The sequence below is a fragment of the Centruroides sculpturatus genome, unplaced genomic scaffold (assembly GCF_000671375.1).
Source record: "Centruroides sculpturatus isolate CEXI.00-Female unplaced genomic scaffold, Cexi_2.0 scaffold1538, whole genome shotgun sequence".
Taxonomy (NCBI): Eukaryota; Metazoa; Arthropoda; class Arachnida; order Scorpiones; family Buthidae; genus Centruroides; species Centruroides sculpturatus.
Genome location: NW_019385717.1, coordinates 163,141 through 180,211, shown reverse-complemented (window position 1 = coordinate 180,211; position 17,071 = coordinate 163,141). Strand labels below are relative to the sequence as shown.

At 31.2% G+C, this 17,071-nt stretch overlaps 1 long non-coding RNA gene across 1 annotated transcript; it reads left to right on the top strand.

Moving 5' to 3' along the window:
* The first annotated feature begins 2,289 nt into the window (after positions 1-2,289).
* On the top strand, positions 2,290-6,108 carry LOC111641489. The gene is made up of 3 exons (XR_002759414.1): positions 2,290-2,390; positions 5,817-5,936; positions 6,026-6,108. It is a non-coding gene; the product is annotated as an uncharacterized LOC111641489 (long non-coding RNA).
* Positions 6,109-17,071: the final 10,963 nt, after the last annotated feature.

Genomic DNA, 17,071 nt, shown 5'->3' with positions numbered 1-17,071 from the left:
TTTTTTTAGTTTACCGTATAAGTTGGCGACCCCAAGAAAACCCGTCGCGACCCCCTTGTGGGTCGCGACCCATAGGTTGGGAACCCGTGCTCTAGATGGATAAGAGAGACAGGAATCAGGGCCTCCTCTCCTTCATCTTTTATCCATTATCTCATACTTAATGCCTATGGTGTCTACAAAATTCCATAATCAATTTATAAGTGAATTACAGATAAATTGAAGTTTTCCTGTCAATAAAAGTTTATATTTCAGTTTCCTTGTGCTGTACATCAATTATTACTTATGAAAGATGCCATTATCATTCCTAAAAAATAATCTACTCGATATAGTTCGCGATCTACTTGTTGAGAAACTCATTGGCAGATGCTAGACAATCGATCATCTTTCTTGTTAAAAAATTATCGAAAAATGAATACTTTTCTGATTAAATAAGATTAATTAATACATTTTTATAATTACGAAGTATTTATTTACTTATTTATTTTAATAATGTTAAACAAAAAATGATGATAGATTGCCTAGCATAAGTGTTCGTTTCTCAACCATAAGCGTGCAAACTACACATACTGATTAATTTAATGGGCTTCGGGTGTTTAAAAAAAAAATGAAGTTTCTGTCTGAAAATGAATATAAAAGATCAATTAAGTGATTTTTTTTCTAATTTTTATGCAGAAATATCTTAATAAACGAGTCACGAAACATTGACTTATAAAGTAGTCTGAAATCAACTAATTTTATTTATTTATTTATTTGTATGATATTTTAAAATATTTTGTAATTATAAAACATTAGTTTTTCTATTTTTATTCTTTTGTAAAATATAATTTTTTTTTTCAAAATACTTGAACTATTAAAAAATCATTATCTGCGATCCACTAGTTGGGAAACAATCACTTATATTGTATACATCTTAATCAATCATCTTCTCCCTTGTTTATTTATTTGTGTATCTCTTTTTATGTTTTCTGAGAGCAAAAAAATCAATTTTATATTCCTTTCTAGACTGAAAATTTGATTCTTTTAAATAATAATAGTGCATAAAATGTCATAGTTCGAGAGAAGAAAAGAGAGAAGGGAGAAAGGAGAGAGAGAAGAAATAGAGAAGTGAGAGAAGGAAGAGAAGTGAGAGAGAAGTGAGAGACGAGAAAGAGATGGGAGAGATAAGTGAGAGAGGTGAGAGAGAAGTGAGAGAGGAAGGAGAGATGGGAAAGAGAAATGAGAGAGAAGTGAGAGAGGAGGGAGAGATGGGAGAGAGAATTAAGAGAGAAGTGAGAGAGAAGGGAGAGATGAGAGAGAAGTGAGAAGTGAGGAGAGTGGAGTGAGAAGTGAGAGAGAGGAGAGAGAGAGTGAGGTGAAAAGAGAGAGAAGTGAGAAGTGAAGAGAGGGAGAAGTGAAGAGAGACAGAGAGAAGAGAAGTGAGACAGAGAAGAGATCGAATAGGTTAGGAAACAATGGCACAATAGGTTTAAAATCGATCCTGTTTCTTCTTTAATTATTAATTTTAAACTTACTTCTAGATTAAATTATCCAATTTTGAATATAAAAAAAGAATAAAACTGGAAATATTCCCATTTTGTTTTTTGTAATAATTAATTATTAACTATAAAATGTTACCATTCTACAAATATGATTAAATTATATTTTTAATTTACTTTGTTAATTTTAAAAAATTCATGTAGAAAATGGAAGACATTTAGAAGAAAGGATTGGATTCATGNAGAGAGAAGGGAGAGAAGTGAGAGAGAAGGGAGAGAAGTGAGAGAGAAGGGAGAGATGAGAGAGAAGTGAAAGAGAAGTGAGAGGGAAGTGAGAGAGAAGGGAGAGAAGTGAGAGAGAAGGGAGAGATGAGAGAGAAGTGAAAGAGAAATGAGAGGGAAGTGAGAGAGAGATGAGAGAGAAGTGAGAGAAGTGAGAAGTGAGGAGAGAGGAGTGAGAAGTGAGAGAGAGGAGAGAGAGAGTGAGGTGAAAAGAGAGAGAAGTGAGAAGTGAAGAGAGGGAGAAGTGAAGAGAGACAGAGAGAAGAGAAGTGAGACAGAGAAGAGATCGAATAGGTTAGGAAACAATGGCACAATAGGTTTAAAATCGATCCTGTTTCTTCTTTAATTATTAATTTTAAACTTACTTCTAGATTAAATTATCCAATTTTGAATATAAAAAAAGAATAAAACTGGAAATATTCCCATTTTGTTTTTTGTAATAATTAATTATTAACTATAAAATGTTACCATTCTACAAATATGATTAAATTATATTTTTAATTTACTTTGTTAATTTTAAAAAATTCATGTAGAAAATGGAAGACATTTAGAAGAAAGGATTGGATTCATGAAATAAGAGCGATCTTCCAAGAAAGGTATCGCCCGGACAGGTATATTAGAACAGAAATTCAGGTGAATTATGCTATGAAAATTGAATAAAAAAATATTTTTATTGTCTTTTATAGGGCATGCATTGTCTACCTTATTGTAATCGTGATCAAGGGGATCATGATTACAATATATACAACAGACTCCCGCTTTACGACATACATAGATTTTAGATATTATGACTATAAAATGGCATATTATAAGTCTTCTTTATGTGATACAATAGCTAAAATACTATATTTGACAACGAAAAACTGTCGTAAAGCGAGCTATTCTAATTCTCACAAGTTCAGTGACTTGCGAAGTATAAAGACTCGCTTTTTTTTTATAAAATTTAATTTATAAATTGTTTATTATATTTTAAATGTGTTAGTTTAATCTAAAACTCTTACTTGTCAGCCTACTCCATAACACCAATTTTCATGGGATCTATAGCACTCATTTAAAATTAATAATAAGGGACAGGCTCATTCATATTATCTCTCACTTAAGCTAGTTTACCCCATTGAGGGTAAGACCCAATCGTAATGGGCGCAATTATTGATGATGATGCAGCTTGTAATAAATTGATAACACGCATTAATTAATTGCTCACTATTCTTCCTTAAATTTTATCTAATTTCTTATAAAATAAATAATTAGGGACAATTAATTACAGAATAATTAATGAATTCTCGTCCCTCGACCACCTTGTTATAGGCTTGGCTGAATCCCTGATGGATAGTGAATATTTTTTTTAGTTTACCGTATAAGTTGGCGACCCCAAGAAAATGAACTATTATACAGGATAGCCCAAAAGTCAATTAACTGACATGTATTTTGAAAAATGAATATCCATACAATGCAACATCTCGCAACTTATGACTGACATCATTCTGAATTATGAAAAATGGCATCCATTATCAATGGTACCATTCGTAATACTTAGGGATGGTGTCAATTATATTTAGGGAAAATGGGATTTGTCATTAACAGACGTTCAACGTCTTGTACTGTACTGTACATGGGCATCCACAGAAGAGTCAGTGGGCGCGTTATAGCTTCATGGGGATCAGATAAATTTGAATTAACAGGCCCCCACGTACAGTGTTCACTTCAGACATTTTTCTTCGGGAGAATTATTTTTGTGGAAATATTTTCTTATAAAAGACTGGTTTTGGGGGTCAAGGCAATTGCCACTTTTGCTCAAGGCATTCTATAATCTATTTCCAAGCCTTGTCCCACCAGAAAATGTTTTGTTTACCCCCATGTCGGCATATAATTGTATAATAGTGAAATTTATTGATAATAGGGAAATTAATTGTAGAGGATAAAAATTATATTTTATTGAATGAAGGTATTTGAACAAAATATTAATTTAATTATCATTTAAAAAAAAATACCCTAGCAAAAGCGTGTTGTATAAATTTTCCGACGAATAAAAACGCTGACACTAGCTCAAAATTAAAAAAAAAAAAATTGTACGTGATGCCATCTGTTACAAGATGTTATTAAAAATAACTTTTATCTTATTAATTATTATAAAAAAGCTTAATTTTTAGGGTAGATATAAGCATAAAACTGGAAGGTCAAATTTGACACGATTCCAATATTGTTCTGTTATATACACAAAAGCCAGGAAAATAATAATGAAAAAAGGACATTTGAGAGAAATCATTTCTTCAAAAGTTTAATTTATATTGTTACTTTTATTGGAAGTATCGCGTTACGTAACATTGTTAATTATTTTTTCCTTTTAATTCTTTTTATTACTTGTAATATATCAGACATAACTTTTACTACTTTTCTTTTCTTTTTCGAATTTTTGTCTTGCGGGAGAAAGAGAGATTTTTTCATAATTGTCATGGTTTGACTAAACCTATAACAGGATAATAGGAATACTCAGCTGATCTGAAATATTCCTATTTGAAAACAGACCCTTACCCGAATTCAGGTCAGGTCCTGACAACAGGATGACGTTCCTCTAGTGGCCAAGCAGTTTCGTTCCCTGAACACTGGAAGCAGTGCCGGCCCGAGGTAAGTTTTAGGATGGAGCGAGATCCTATTATGGCGCCCCCCTTGGTTGCCCTTAATTTATACCAGTGATGCATGCAAGCAGGGCCGTGCCGTAGATTTCCTCAGTGTGATGCAAGTCTTTGAAATGCCCCTTAAATTTTTTTCTCTAAAATNGGCGGGGGTGGAACCCCGCCCATGCGCGTCTCAACAGATAAGGCCATTCATATACTGGCCACACGCTTGCAATTAAAATATCGAAAAGTGAAAAAAATATTTTTTCCTTTAATTTTCTTTACCACTGAGGCGCCCCCTAGGACTTAGCGCCTGGAGTGGCTGCTCATTTCGCCCTATGGTAGGGCCGGCTCTGACTGGAAGTTCGGTCGTAGTTTCGTACCTCGCCAGGACGGGCCAAGTGAAAATTTTCCGGGTTTTCTCCACGTCTGTAACGCCTGAATAGGAGCCAATTACCCTTAAAAACACCTCCCGGAAGGCATCCCACTAGGCAGATCGCCCAAGTGTTACGTTGCCATAACTTAACAAAACAAACAAACACAACAGAATGAAAGTACGACAATACCTTTACCATCTTGGACGTTCTCGTGTTACTTATCAGAAATTACATAAAGTAACGGTAAAAAGTAACAATTATAATAAAAGAATAATACAAACTGGTACTAACTTACTACCGTTTCACAGCTTCGGAGATAACAATAGCCTTTCGAGCAGTCACAAATATGGTTCCATCCAAAGGGAGGATTACAAGAGCTACCCATAACTACAAAAAAAAATTAAAATTTACTTAATGAAACAAATAACAACAAATGTTTTCATATATTCTTGTCTGTTTATTTTGCTGATTTTCTTGAAAATCTCCACGTTTTGTGACTTCCTAAACCCAAAAAGTAAAAGAGATGATGAATTCAGTGGACATAGATGTGTGAATATATGTTAATATCTCAAAATGGAGTAATGATTAAGACACAAAATTTGGCATGATAACTCGTATATAAGATGTATTGATACTATTAAACTTTGCTGATTAAATGTCGAGGGGGGTTGATGGTGTGTCATATCTTCAGTGGTGTCGGATTTTATGAAGGCTTTTCTCGGTTATTAGCATTTATAATAGTTTTAAAAACTCATTTCCATTCCCAAAATTATACTTTTTTGCTATTTTATAATAATTAATAATACAAAGACATCATAAAATAAAATCTGGTAATAGATGGAGGCACTAACTCTTGCTGGGAAAGTTAAGCAACTCCCTATTGGAACTTTTGTAAAGTTATTTTAATTATTTACATTTCTATTTTCATTTTATTATTCTGTAAAGGGCAATATAAATATAAAGAATATTAAATATATTATTTCTTTAAACAATAGATCTTTTATTCGATTTAAAACACAATTCACAATATAATCGAATGACTTTTTTTTTTCTATAAATGTTATAAGAGAGAGAAGAGGAGGGATATCTTTTTTGACGTCATTTCATTCTCTCTTTTCACTGGACAATGGCAACTATAATAATGATAGCATCTTGTGTTAGCTTTAATTGTATAGTTTTCTCAATTGGTAAGGGATGTAACATTTATTTTTTAAATTTTTTAAAATTACTTTCTTATTAATTAATTCATAATAAATTTATTCTGTTAAATTTACAGGGAAGAATATTAAGACAATGAAGAAAATCATTCTGTACTTGTGCTTGTTTTTACTTTTCAAAAAAACTGTTGCTGATGATGCGGTAAGTTTAGCTTTTTTTAAAAATATTTACATGTTTAATCTTAAAATTCCCATTTTTATACCATTAAATTTTAAGAAAAACAAGTAAAAGTGACTAAATCTTTAATAAACTGTAAAAGGGTGGCCCAAAAGTAAGTTAACCGACAGGTATATTTTAACAATATCTAGGTTAACCGAATTTTGGGCCACCTAGCACGAAATTAACCCATCTTCACCTCCTCAAAGACCCGAATAACACCGACGCACGTAGCTATATTATAATTTGGGGCTGGAGTTAAAAGTTATTATGGCCTAAGCTATGACAAAGGACCTTTTCCTCTACTAAATAATACATGTAAAAAATGTGAGGCCCTAAACTATAGACTGATAAAAGCCAGGCTCTAAGCTGCAGCATGTGTAAATGGTTCTCTGATTAAAATATTAGATTTAAAAAAAAAGAAAAAAAAGTTCTTAAAATTTAGAATANACGCGTGAATATCACAGATTAATATGTACCCCTAAGTCTCTGGAACAGAATACATGCACCAGTGAACCTACAACTACACGATTTATATTTTAAAAATAATTAAATTCACTTAGCATTCAAAACTTTCGAATTTCAAAAACACAAAAATGCTAAGGGTTTTCCCCTTTCTATGGATGCCTCTGCCTAGTTCAGTTCGGCCACAATCCGCTACAGTTCGAAATGGAGTGGTTCCATAATACCACCTTCTCCTCTACTACTTTACCTGGTGAACTCGTGTATAATAAGGGTGCATCGTAATTGATGTTAAAAAGCACCAAAGGAACGAAGTAAATGTCATACAAATTTATATTTAAAAAAAATGCTCGAAAGTAGCATAATTGCATAAAATTATCGAAGGTTGCATCGTTGACCCGAAAGTGACCGCGCGCGCTACAATCAACACTTCCTGACTATTGTACCTTCGACAAAGAAACGGTTGATAATCGACTTCCTGCCAGGCTATGCCCTACCTTGGGGCATACTAACGTCGGAATGCCATTATACGGGGCATATCTATGAAATTATTTTTGATACGGGCGGATCTTTATGTATTAAAACCCCGAGCGCTAACGATACAAACTAGTTTTTTCCCCCCTTCTTCTAGTTTACTAATCAAGATTAATGGCGGTTCAATGATATAAATCTATTCAACCATACATCTTTCGTGTTAAAATTCGAAAGTATTTTACTTTTATAACCCATTTTTTTATGAAGTAAGCGGGCATTAAACTATAAAATTTAATGAATTAAGGCATTAATCGTCTACCGAAGAGTTAAATTCGAGTTTAAAGCGTTGGCTGCAGCGGTTACTCCTTTAGTTTCTAGTGCGAATTAGTCAAGGAAAACTCATTTTTATATCCTTTCTTAGGATTATTTACTTTCTACGCCCACTTAAAGCATTCAAGGTCGTAGTAAAAGCACGATTTATAATTCAGGAGTCGGTTTTCCCCTCGTAAATCTGCATACAATAGCGCTTTTTATCGTTAGAAAGCCGAAGAACACGGAAATTTTTGGCACGATGTAACAATTATGCTCCTGAAGTTTTCACATTATCAGATTACATCGATTTCTACAGAGTAATTCACAGGAAAATAATAATAAATAATAATGTAAAACGTGAGTTTACAAGACAAATATTTGCTTAATTTTACTATCGACAGATTCGCTCTTTTCTGATTAAAAAAAGTAGAAAGTGAGTAGATATAGAGGAAAAATAATAGCAGAACGGGGTAATTCACAGGAAAATAATAATAAATAGTTTGATAATATGATTTTAGAATAGATATTTGAAGTTTAGAATGCAGATGTTGAGATGGGCCTGACCAGTCATTAGAATGTTAATTTGAATTTGTTTGGTATCATAAAAGATTATATTTTGAGGCCTTCTGTGTCTAAGGCCCTGATTGTCTTCTCGGCATCTCCAGACAGGAGGTATCAGAAGGACCATTTGACAATAGAAGTATAACTGCATTTGGCCAGCTTTGTAGTGTAATAAAGTAAAATTAAAAAAGGAATTAAATACAAATTTAAATTTAAAAAGTACTTCAAATATAATATAAAAATATGCAAAAAATATTCTTTTTTTATATATCAGCATCTTTATGCTTATCCACATCTTTATAGAAATTAATTTAAATGGATCTTTGTATAATGTGAATTCTATTATAAACATGTAATCAACTGTCTTTGAAAGATTATTCTCTTTCAAAATTATCTTTAATGATGATTAATTTCATCTTGACTACATTTTAGTAGCCTAAATAATTTATGTATTATGGTAAGTTTGGTAAGTTGAATGAAACTTTGTAATTTCCTGAAGATAACCTGCAGGTTATCTGTGTTTGAAAGTGCTGTTTATTCAAACTAATGTACTTAAATCTTTAAACAGTAGAGTTATTTCTCTACTTGAAAATTTTAATATACAAATAACCAAAATAATTATCAAGAAAGAAAACTCAATGAATTTTTTATGGGTGATCTGTCCTGAATATGTCATACCATTCACCTGGTCATCTCCATTGTGGGCCTGGCCAAACCCATAACTGTTATGGAAAGAAAGCCCTCTTGGTGCGTGGTAAAAGGACCAAAAAAAAGTTATAATTCTGAAAATAATGAAGAATTTCAGACTCAGTAAAGTGGATTTACATTAAAAACAATCAGCTATTAAATTATGTATAAAAGAGATTCAAGTATAACCTATTTAATAACTTTGTCATGTAAGATTAGGAATTACAGTACCTTAAGAATGAAAAATTGTCACTCCCAAAACTGCAATTAAACTGACATCAAGAAAGGAAGAACAAAGAAAACTTAGCAGAATATATTTATAGAAGGAAACGTCTTGGTATCGATTGGAATGAAGTGAAACCCTCTGAAGAACACGTGTTACTCTTTGCTCAGTTGCAAAAGGAATAAGATTAATATTAAGACAGCTGTAAATAAACATTACAAAACTGTAATCTGTTCTACTTTATTCCAATAAAATGCCAAGAGATTTAAGGTCTTCTATAAATGTATTGTCCAAGTTTATTTGATCTTCTTTTTCCGCCATTTATTATTGTTCATTAAATAGTAGTTTTATGAGGTTAGCAATCTTTTATTTTATTATCTACTAGCTGCGTGTGTCCGGAGTTATTCGGGCTCTTGAGGGAGTGAGAGATTTGTGAGGTCGGGTTGGAATAGGTGATAAAAACAATGGTCTTATTAACTAAAATGTAGATTTATTGACCCTCTTATAAAGTAACCTTCAGTTGATCTATTGATTAAATGCATTGTCATAATACATTTCTGCCTCGACGATTTTCATTTGGATCATATTAACGCATTGCTTTATTTGTTATGATCATTCCACAGTTATTTTATTGTAAAAAAAAACCCAAAATAATTTATTAAAAAGTTATATTATGGAAATCTTAAGTGTTATGTTATTGAATAATTACCACTCTTTCATTAGATTGATTTTGGCAACACGACATGGGCAATCTGATTAAGGGAATGCCACTCGGGAGTTGTTTTATGGGAAATTAATCCCTATTTAGGTGTTATTAACGTGAAGAAAACATGGAAAACGTTGGTCAGGCTCAAAGATCAACTAACAATGTTCGATGGTTTAATCCATTCAACCACTGGTGGGCACAAATTATGTTGCAGTAGAAGTTTGTTAATATGGCACCCACCCAAAGGACCAGTGGTTCCGGATTATGCAAAATGTTGGATTACGGCAGATATTTTTAACGTAAAATACATCTGCAATTAAAGGCGCAATATAAACATTCTTCTCCCATCAATGACAAGTTTCTCTTTCATATCCATTATCGGATTAAAATTAAAATTAATTTAATAAAAACAATTCATTTTATATTCATATTTCTAGACATTACACCATACAATTGCAAATTTCAAAGTTCAAGAAAATTAACTTACACTTCAAACTATAACAGAACTCCAGTATAATGGATACTTAATGGATTCAAGGATCCATTATACTCGAGTTCTGTCAAGGATATTTACTTACTTATCTTGTGTACAACACAATAATAATTCATTAATTTACTGCCTTCAATTTATCATAATTTAACTTGTGGGATTTCTCATAAACATAAATTAAGTATAAAGGGATGCATAACGAATAGAAAGTCATTACTTCTTGAGTGATGCTAATGGTCTTTCAACAGAAAGAGAGAGAGAGAGTTCATTTAAAACTTAGAATTATCAAACAATTTAAATATTTATACTTTAAAGTTTATTTATATTCGTTTTAGGACTGATATAAATTATCTACTGTTAAAATAATACACGTTTTCGCCCCTCTCAGCGCGATAATAGCGAGGTTGCGGCCGAAGTTTTCATCTGTAAAACGTGAACGTCGAACGTCGAGAGCCACTATCTTGTAAGCGCCGCTCGACGTTCGACGTTCGACGTTCACGTTTTACAGATGAAAACTTCGGCCGCAACCTCGCTATTACGTAGTTCAAACTGTAATTTCCAGTAACTTAACCTCCTAACAACGGCCACTCCCCTAAAAAACAAAGCACAGAATATAATAATATATACATTGTATTATACAAGTTATTTATAAACTATACAATTTTCATCCCACCTGCGAACAACGGCCATTATTTTATGTTCTCTTCAGTGGCCGCCGTTCAGAGGTTTAACTTTACATTTAATAACCTTAATACTAAAGTTTTGGCCATTCAAAAGTATTTTAAATAATAATAGAAATGTCGTTTATTATTTAAATAAGAATTTTTAGCTTATTATTTATTTATGTATAAGTTTTATATAAGCAAAATAAATTTATTAGAGTTATAAATAAATAAATAATCTGGTTGGAAAAAGCTGTGTAGATTTTTTTAAAGAGTAATTCAAAAAGAGAAATTTAGTCTTTTAGTGTGATTAACTGACTTTCGGGCCACCCTTTAAATGAAGATTTATGTATCATTAGACATTTAAACTGCCATTTTTCATTATATAAATGTTTTGACAAATTTTCAACATGTTGTCGACAAACTACACTTTTTAAACTACTCCACAACCAAAATTCACATGGCTCTCAGCGCCAAAAGTACCCTAGCGGCGAGTTTTGGTATGTCACTATATCAGATTTAGTTGCATTTGTACTGCTAAATATCTATCTAGAAAGCGTTAAATAGGGGTACTTTACTTATTATATATTGTATTTAATGGTCTAAATTCTAGAATTTAATATAATTTTAGTGTTTTCTAAATTGTTAAGGGCTTAGTGCATTATATTTGTAACTAGGAAGGCAAATCCTCACTATCTTGCTTAGGGTAGGGGTATGATTAATAGGATAAGGATAAGACCAATGTAGGCCCTTTATGGATAATATGCCTCACTAATATCAGAGGTTTAATTTATATCACTTTGTATTATGTTTTTTACATAAAATATTACATTTTGTGAGCCTGATTGTGTTCCAGGTAGCTTTCTGGCACCTCTATCTGGGGGTTAATCATAAACTATAGTAATTATACATTATTAAAAATTAATTTTAGAACTGTAAAGTAGATTTTATAACATAATTTAATTAAATAAGAGATTTTATACAGGAAAATAATAATGAAAAAAGGACATTTGAGAGAAATCATTTCTTCAAAAGTTTAATTTATATTGTTACTTTTATTGGAAGTATCGCGTTACGTAACATTGTTAATTATTTTTTCCTTTTAATTCTTTTNTAAATTATAAAGAAGGAGGACACTAACAATGTATTTATTTATAAAATAATAATTTATCTTTAATACAGTAGACCCCTATAACACTGTAGATAATTCCGTGTTATACGAATTCCATGTTGTACGAGTCACTTAGATTTTACAAATACGTGAGCCGTTCGTAGTCAGGCACACGTATTTGTAAAATCTAAGTGACTCGTAAAACATGGAATTCATATAACACGGAATTATCTACAGTATTATAGGAGGGTCTACTGTATATTGTTCTAAATTGTATACTTTCTGTAAGGGAATAATACAACAATATGAAGCCAAACCCCGGTATAACGCCTCTTAAATAGCACCACCCTTTAGTTTAGGGGAGGGAGTTTAGAAAAGTTATTGGACACGATGAGAGACAATAATGGTTGTCACAGCTGCTACAGGATGGAAGAGGAATTTAGATAGAAGAATATAACAATCAACTGTATCGTCAAGCACACTGAACCAATTACTATGTTGCTTTTTTTTCTCCTCAGTAAGAGGGTCCATTATATTGTTTTCTTCTTCGAAATAGCTTGAAAGTTATGATACAGTAATTATGGTTGGGAGAAATGAAAGGAGACCTAACTGGTGGAAAATGTAATGCCTCACCCGCCTACAAAACCTCTGATGGCATCCCTGCAGGCAAGCAATTATATGAAGTATTGTGTAATAGGATATGGACCTATAAGTTCCTAGACCTATTAATTAGCACAAAGCTCAAATATTTCTCTCTGCAGATCTATATTAAGATTTAACAGCTGTGACCATGCTTCTTCTGATAGATGGTTTGATGGGAAGCGATTTTATGGGAAAATTGGCTCCTATTTAGGTATTAAACACCTGAAAGTGACCTTTAGTAGAAAATTAATGATTTTTTAGTAATTTTTCTACTAGAAAGTCAAATAAAATTAAAGTCAAACGAAGGAGTCTTTCAAAATGTCAATTCATGCAATAAGTTGCCAGATTTTATAATTAATTTAATTTCGACGTTACAATACACGTTAAGAGGAATATAACGTTTAAAATTTATTCAAATTTGTCACTTTTTCATAATTTCCATTAGATGTTACAATTTACTTCATTGATAGTGACTTAGAATTCCCTCTTATTAAGTCAGTTAAACATTTTAAAAGAAAATCTTTCTTATATTTCGATTAGAAAATGAAGAGGAATGAAGTAAAGAAGTCTTTCAAAACGTCAATTCTGGCAATAACTTGTCGGATTTTATAAAATATTGACAGTTATTGTCAGTAAGTTAGAAAATCGAACAATTTATTGCAGAAATTGGCATTCCAAAAGATTCTTTCAAACAGAATTATGATCACGAGCAGGGTTTTAAAGTAGTGAAATGGCTCCAGATAGTCACAAATACTCCCACCTTTCTGTGTCTAGACCTTAACCAAATGTCCTCATTGGTCTCGTCATTCTAATTTTGCCTATAATACAATAGCTATAAAGAAATAAAATCCATAATAATGAACTATAATGAAGGGGTCTAATTATAAGTGGCATCATAATCAGGCCACATGTATCATGATCTCGATTTTAGTAGTGTCTTGCTCCTGTACATTATACTTTCCCCTACTACATTATAATTCCTACACAAACATCCCTGCAAAATTTCAGAAATATTCGACAAAGTGTGCAAGAGTTATTAAGCTTCAAAGTAGGTGAACAAAATCGTTCAACCATACACACATACACTAACATCCATACATACAAAAAAAAACCCGAATGTTTTTTTCATTTCTCGACGTTTCAATCTTCCAAAAAGTTAAAAATCTTGGGGTAATTTTTTGACCCATCGCCATACTTTTCTCTGTTACACTGTATATAACAGATAGGGAAAGTAAAAATCCACTCGGAAATTGGTGAGAACTCATTGTTTGATTTTTAATTAGAATTAATTTCTGGGGGTGCTACAATGTTATAGGACTTCTATGGCAAACTAGCTAGTATTTAGGTGTTAAACGAGTGAAAAAAAATCCGTAAAACTTCACGTGCTAGGCCCCTGGAGTAAAGGAGATACCTCACAGAAGGCTTCTACGGGAAACTGCTTCCTATTTGGGTGCTAAACAAGTAAAGAAAACACGGAAAACTCCACGTGGCCAGCCAGGGAACCCACGACCCACAAGTAAGTTATGACTGCTTGCTTTACAACCTCGACTTTTACGATCAGCTTAATTTTATATTATGATAGCCCCATAAAATATAGCATTTCATACTTTTCTGTTCTATTATTAGGTATATATTATTATTATATATATATTATATTAAAAGAATCAATATAGATTACAAGATGTCAATTCAATCCCTCCTGAGATAAATATAAATACTAATGTAGTATACTATATTTTGTGAGGACCCTCAAATTTATTTTAATTCAATAAAAATATTTAAAATTTTCTCCAAATTCGGTCCAATAAATTCAAAAGAAACTACATCTAATACAAATGGAAATTTTCTCCCCGTAACAAGATAATCTGAGGTGATAAAAATTCTCCTTTCGACATCCGTTTTACCTTATGTAAATGATATTTAAACAGTAAGATTGGTTTCCTATGAAAAAATTGCCCTTTTTTAATTGGATAAAAACACCAAATTGCCATTCCAACACGGATCGAATCTCCCAAGGAGTTTACTCAGTTACAATTTGGATGGGAAGTTCATGTCGATTTTGGAAGTGTTCACTTATAATAATTACTATTGTTCATATTGTAAAAAATTAGCAAATTCACCTAATTAATTCTGTAAAATCTTATTCTCATCCTTCAAAAGTTGGTACAGATGTCCATAATTCGTTAGATTTGTCATTAAGTTAATTGCATTCTAATTAGCATACCTTCGTCTTTACTATTATATACGCAAGTAACAATCTAGAAATTAACGTTTAATTTAATATATTATCAAATTTAAATTATAATTAATCATGATTATGTCTATTATTAATATTATTATTTATTATAAGTAATAAATAAACACAACTTATGTATATGATGAAGTTATCGTNTATGCATTAGCAACAAAATAGAATGTCCCTTTTAAATACCTGTAAACCCATGAAATTGTAACAAATACAGCTGAAGAAAGACAGACAGCCTATCTGAAATGCATACTGTTGTCATAATAAACCTGTGTCTACTAGCTTCTATTTGATTACTCCAACAGTATCAATAGTGTGTGATAAGTCCTCCATAGAGCTAAATAATTTACTATTTATTGTATTTTGAATATTTTTGAAAAATAGGCTCCTGTATCTGTTCAGCATGATCCTCAGTCTTTTGATTTGAGAATGGTTGCAGCTTTGAGACAGTCTTCTAGATCTCAACCTACTAGTACTCATGTAGATGGAGTGCCTGTCCTTGGACCACAATTACTGAGATCAGCTCAAGATGGAAATTGCTTAAATTCTCCATCTATACAAGAAGTATGTCATTTTAAAAAAAATTATTTTTAAAATCTTATTATTTGATTTTATATTGACAGAATTTATACTATTGATTTAGGGTTCTACTTCAGCCCATCATCACATATCCACTGATATATATAATCAGATACAACAACAATCAGTAACTTCTGTAAGTTATAAAATATTTATCAAGTAACATAAGAATTGTTTAAATGTGTGTGTTATGAAATGTCAGTCACTGTTTTTAATATATTTGTTTTATAATAAAAGATATTAAGTCATGTTCTGCATGCTTTAAAATATAATGTGGTTCAAATGAAAATCAAAAAACATTAAAAGTTTTGATTCTGTACAAAATCAAAACTACTACTGTCAATTTTCAATGAAATTCTTCTGACATTTAACACCTTCAATAGATCACTAATTTCTGAATTTTACAGGAGAAAACATTTCTATACACTGCCTATATAACATCCTGAAATGATTTGTTTATATAGCATTTTTTTTTTTTTTTTAAAGATCCAAAAATATGATAATTACTTGATGTTAAAATAGCATATAATGCAGGAGTAAATACAAAGTTAAATTTATTTTTTATTTACTCCAAGAAAGCATTAAATGCTGTTTTAGTTTAGTTTGGAGTTTTTGTTGTACAGTATTTCTCCTTGCTGCTATGTTGGGCATATTTGGTGTTATTCCATCTTCCAATAGAATGATGGAATTCAATGGAAATCCAATGAAATCCAATGGAAGATGGGATAACACCAAATTTTATATTCCAAATAAGGCCAATGGTATGGCTGACTGTATGAGATCTTGCATTGTCATGCTGCAGGCAGGCACTAAAAACAGCAAACTATGATATTTCATTAGAATTTTGAAATTCTGGGGTTTCCAGGGCAGTAGGCTGGTGCCATAAATATCTATGCCATCTGTCAGAGATGTTACACTGAAGATTGGCAGCAGCTATGTAGGTAACCAAAATATGGGTTATATTTTTTTAAGTTTTAATTTGGAAAACCTCTTGTTTATTGATACATATCTATTTAACAAATTATTCTAAATTTTGATACACTGTTGGTAATTTCAATTCAGACAAATATCAGTTAAATATGGTATCAGTTAAATACCGTATACATATACATATGTTGAAATATAAACATTCATTAACCTGATTTTTGCTTAATTTTCTACTGGATTATATGTCAGGCTAGTTTATGATTACTGACAACACATCTTCACAATAGACAAGAGTTGCAGGTTTGAGTCCTGCTCCAGGTTAATTATTTTCTTCCAGAACTTTCTAAATTAAAAAAAAAAAATTAAATAATTTTATTTATTTATAATTATTAAATTGATCAAGAGATGATGGAATAACTTCCTACTGTATGCAAAATTACTTAATATTTAATTCTTAAATAGTAGCCATAATATAGCTCAATATATAATCAAAAAGATTATTTGCCCTTAATATATATGTTGAAATTAAAATACAAATATTTGAAAATACAGTATTCAAATTCAAGTTTCAATAACTCAAAAATGTATATAATTTAATTGGCCATGTATCAGTCTTGTTTAAAAGAAAATTTATATTTTCTTGATTATTGAAACAATATTTTATTAAAAAACTTGGTTTAATATTTTTATAATATGTATATTGACAGGTATATAATTATCATTTTTTAATTATATTTAAATTTGACAATGGATAGTTAAAAATAAAACTAATTTGCAATGATAATATTTTTTAAACAATATACAGAAAGTTTCAGAAATGATCACATAAAAGTCATAGAAAGTGATCTGTGTAGTTGCTCTGATCAA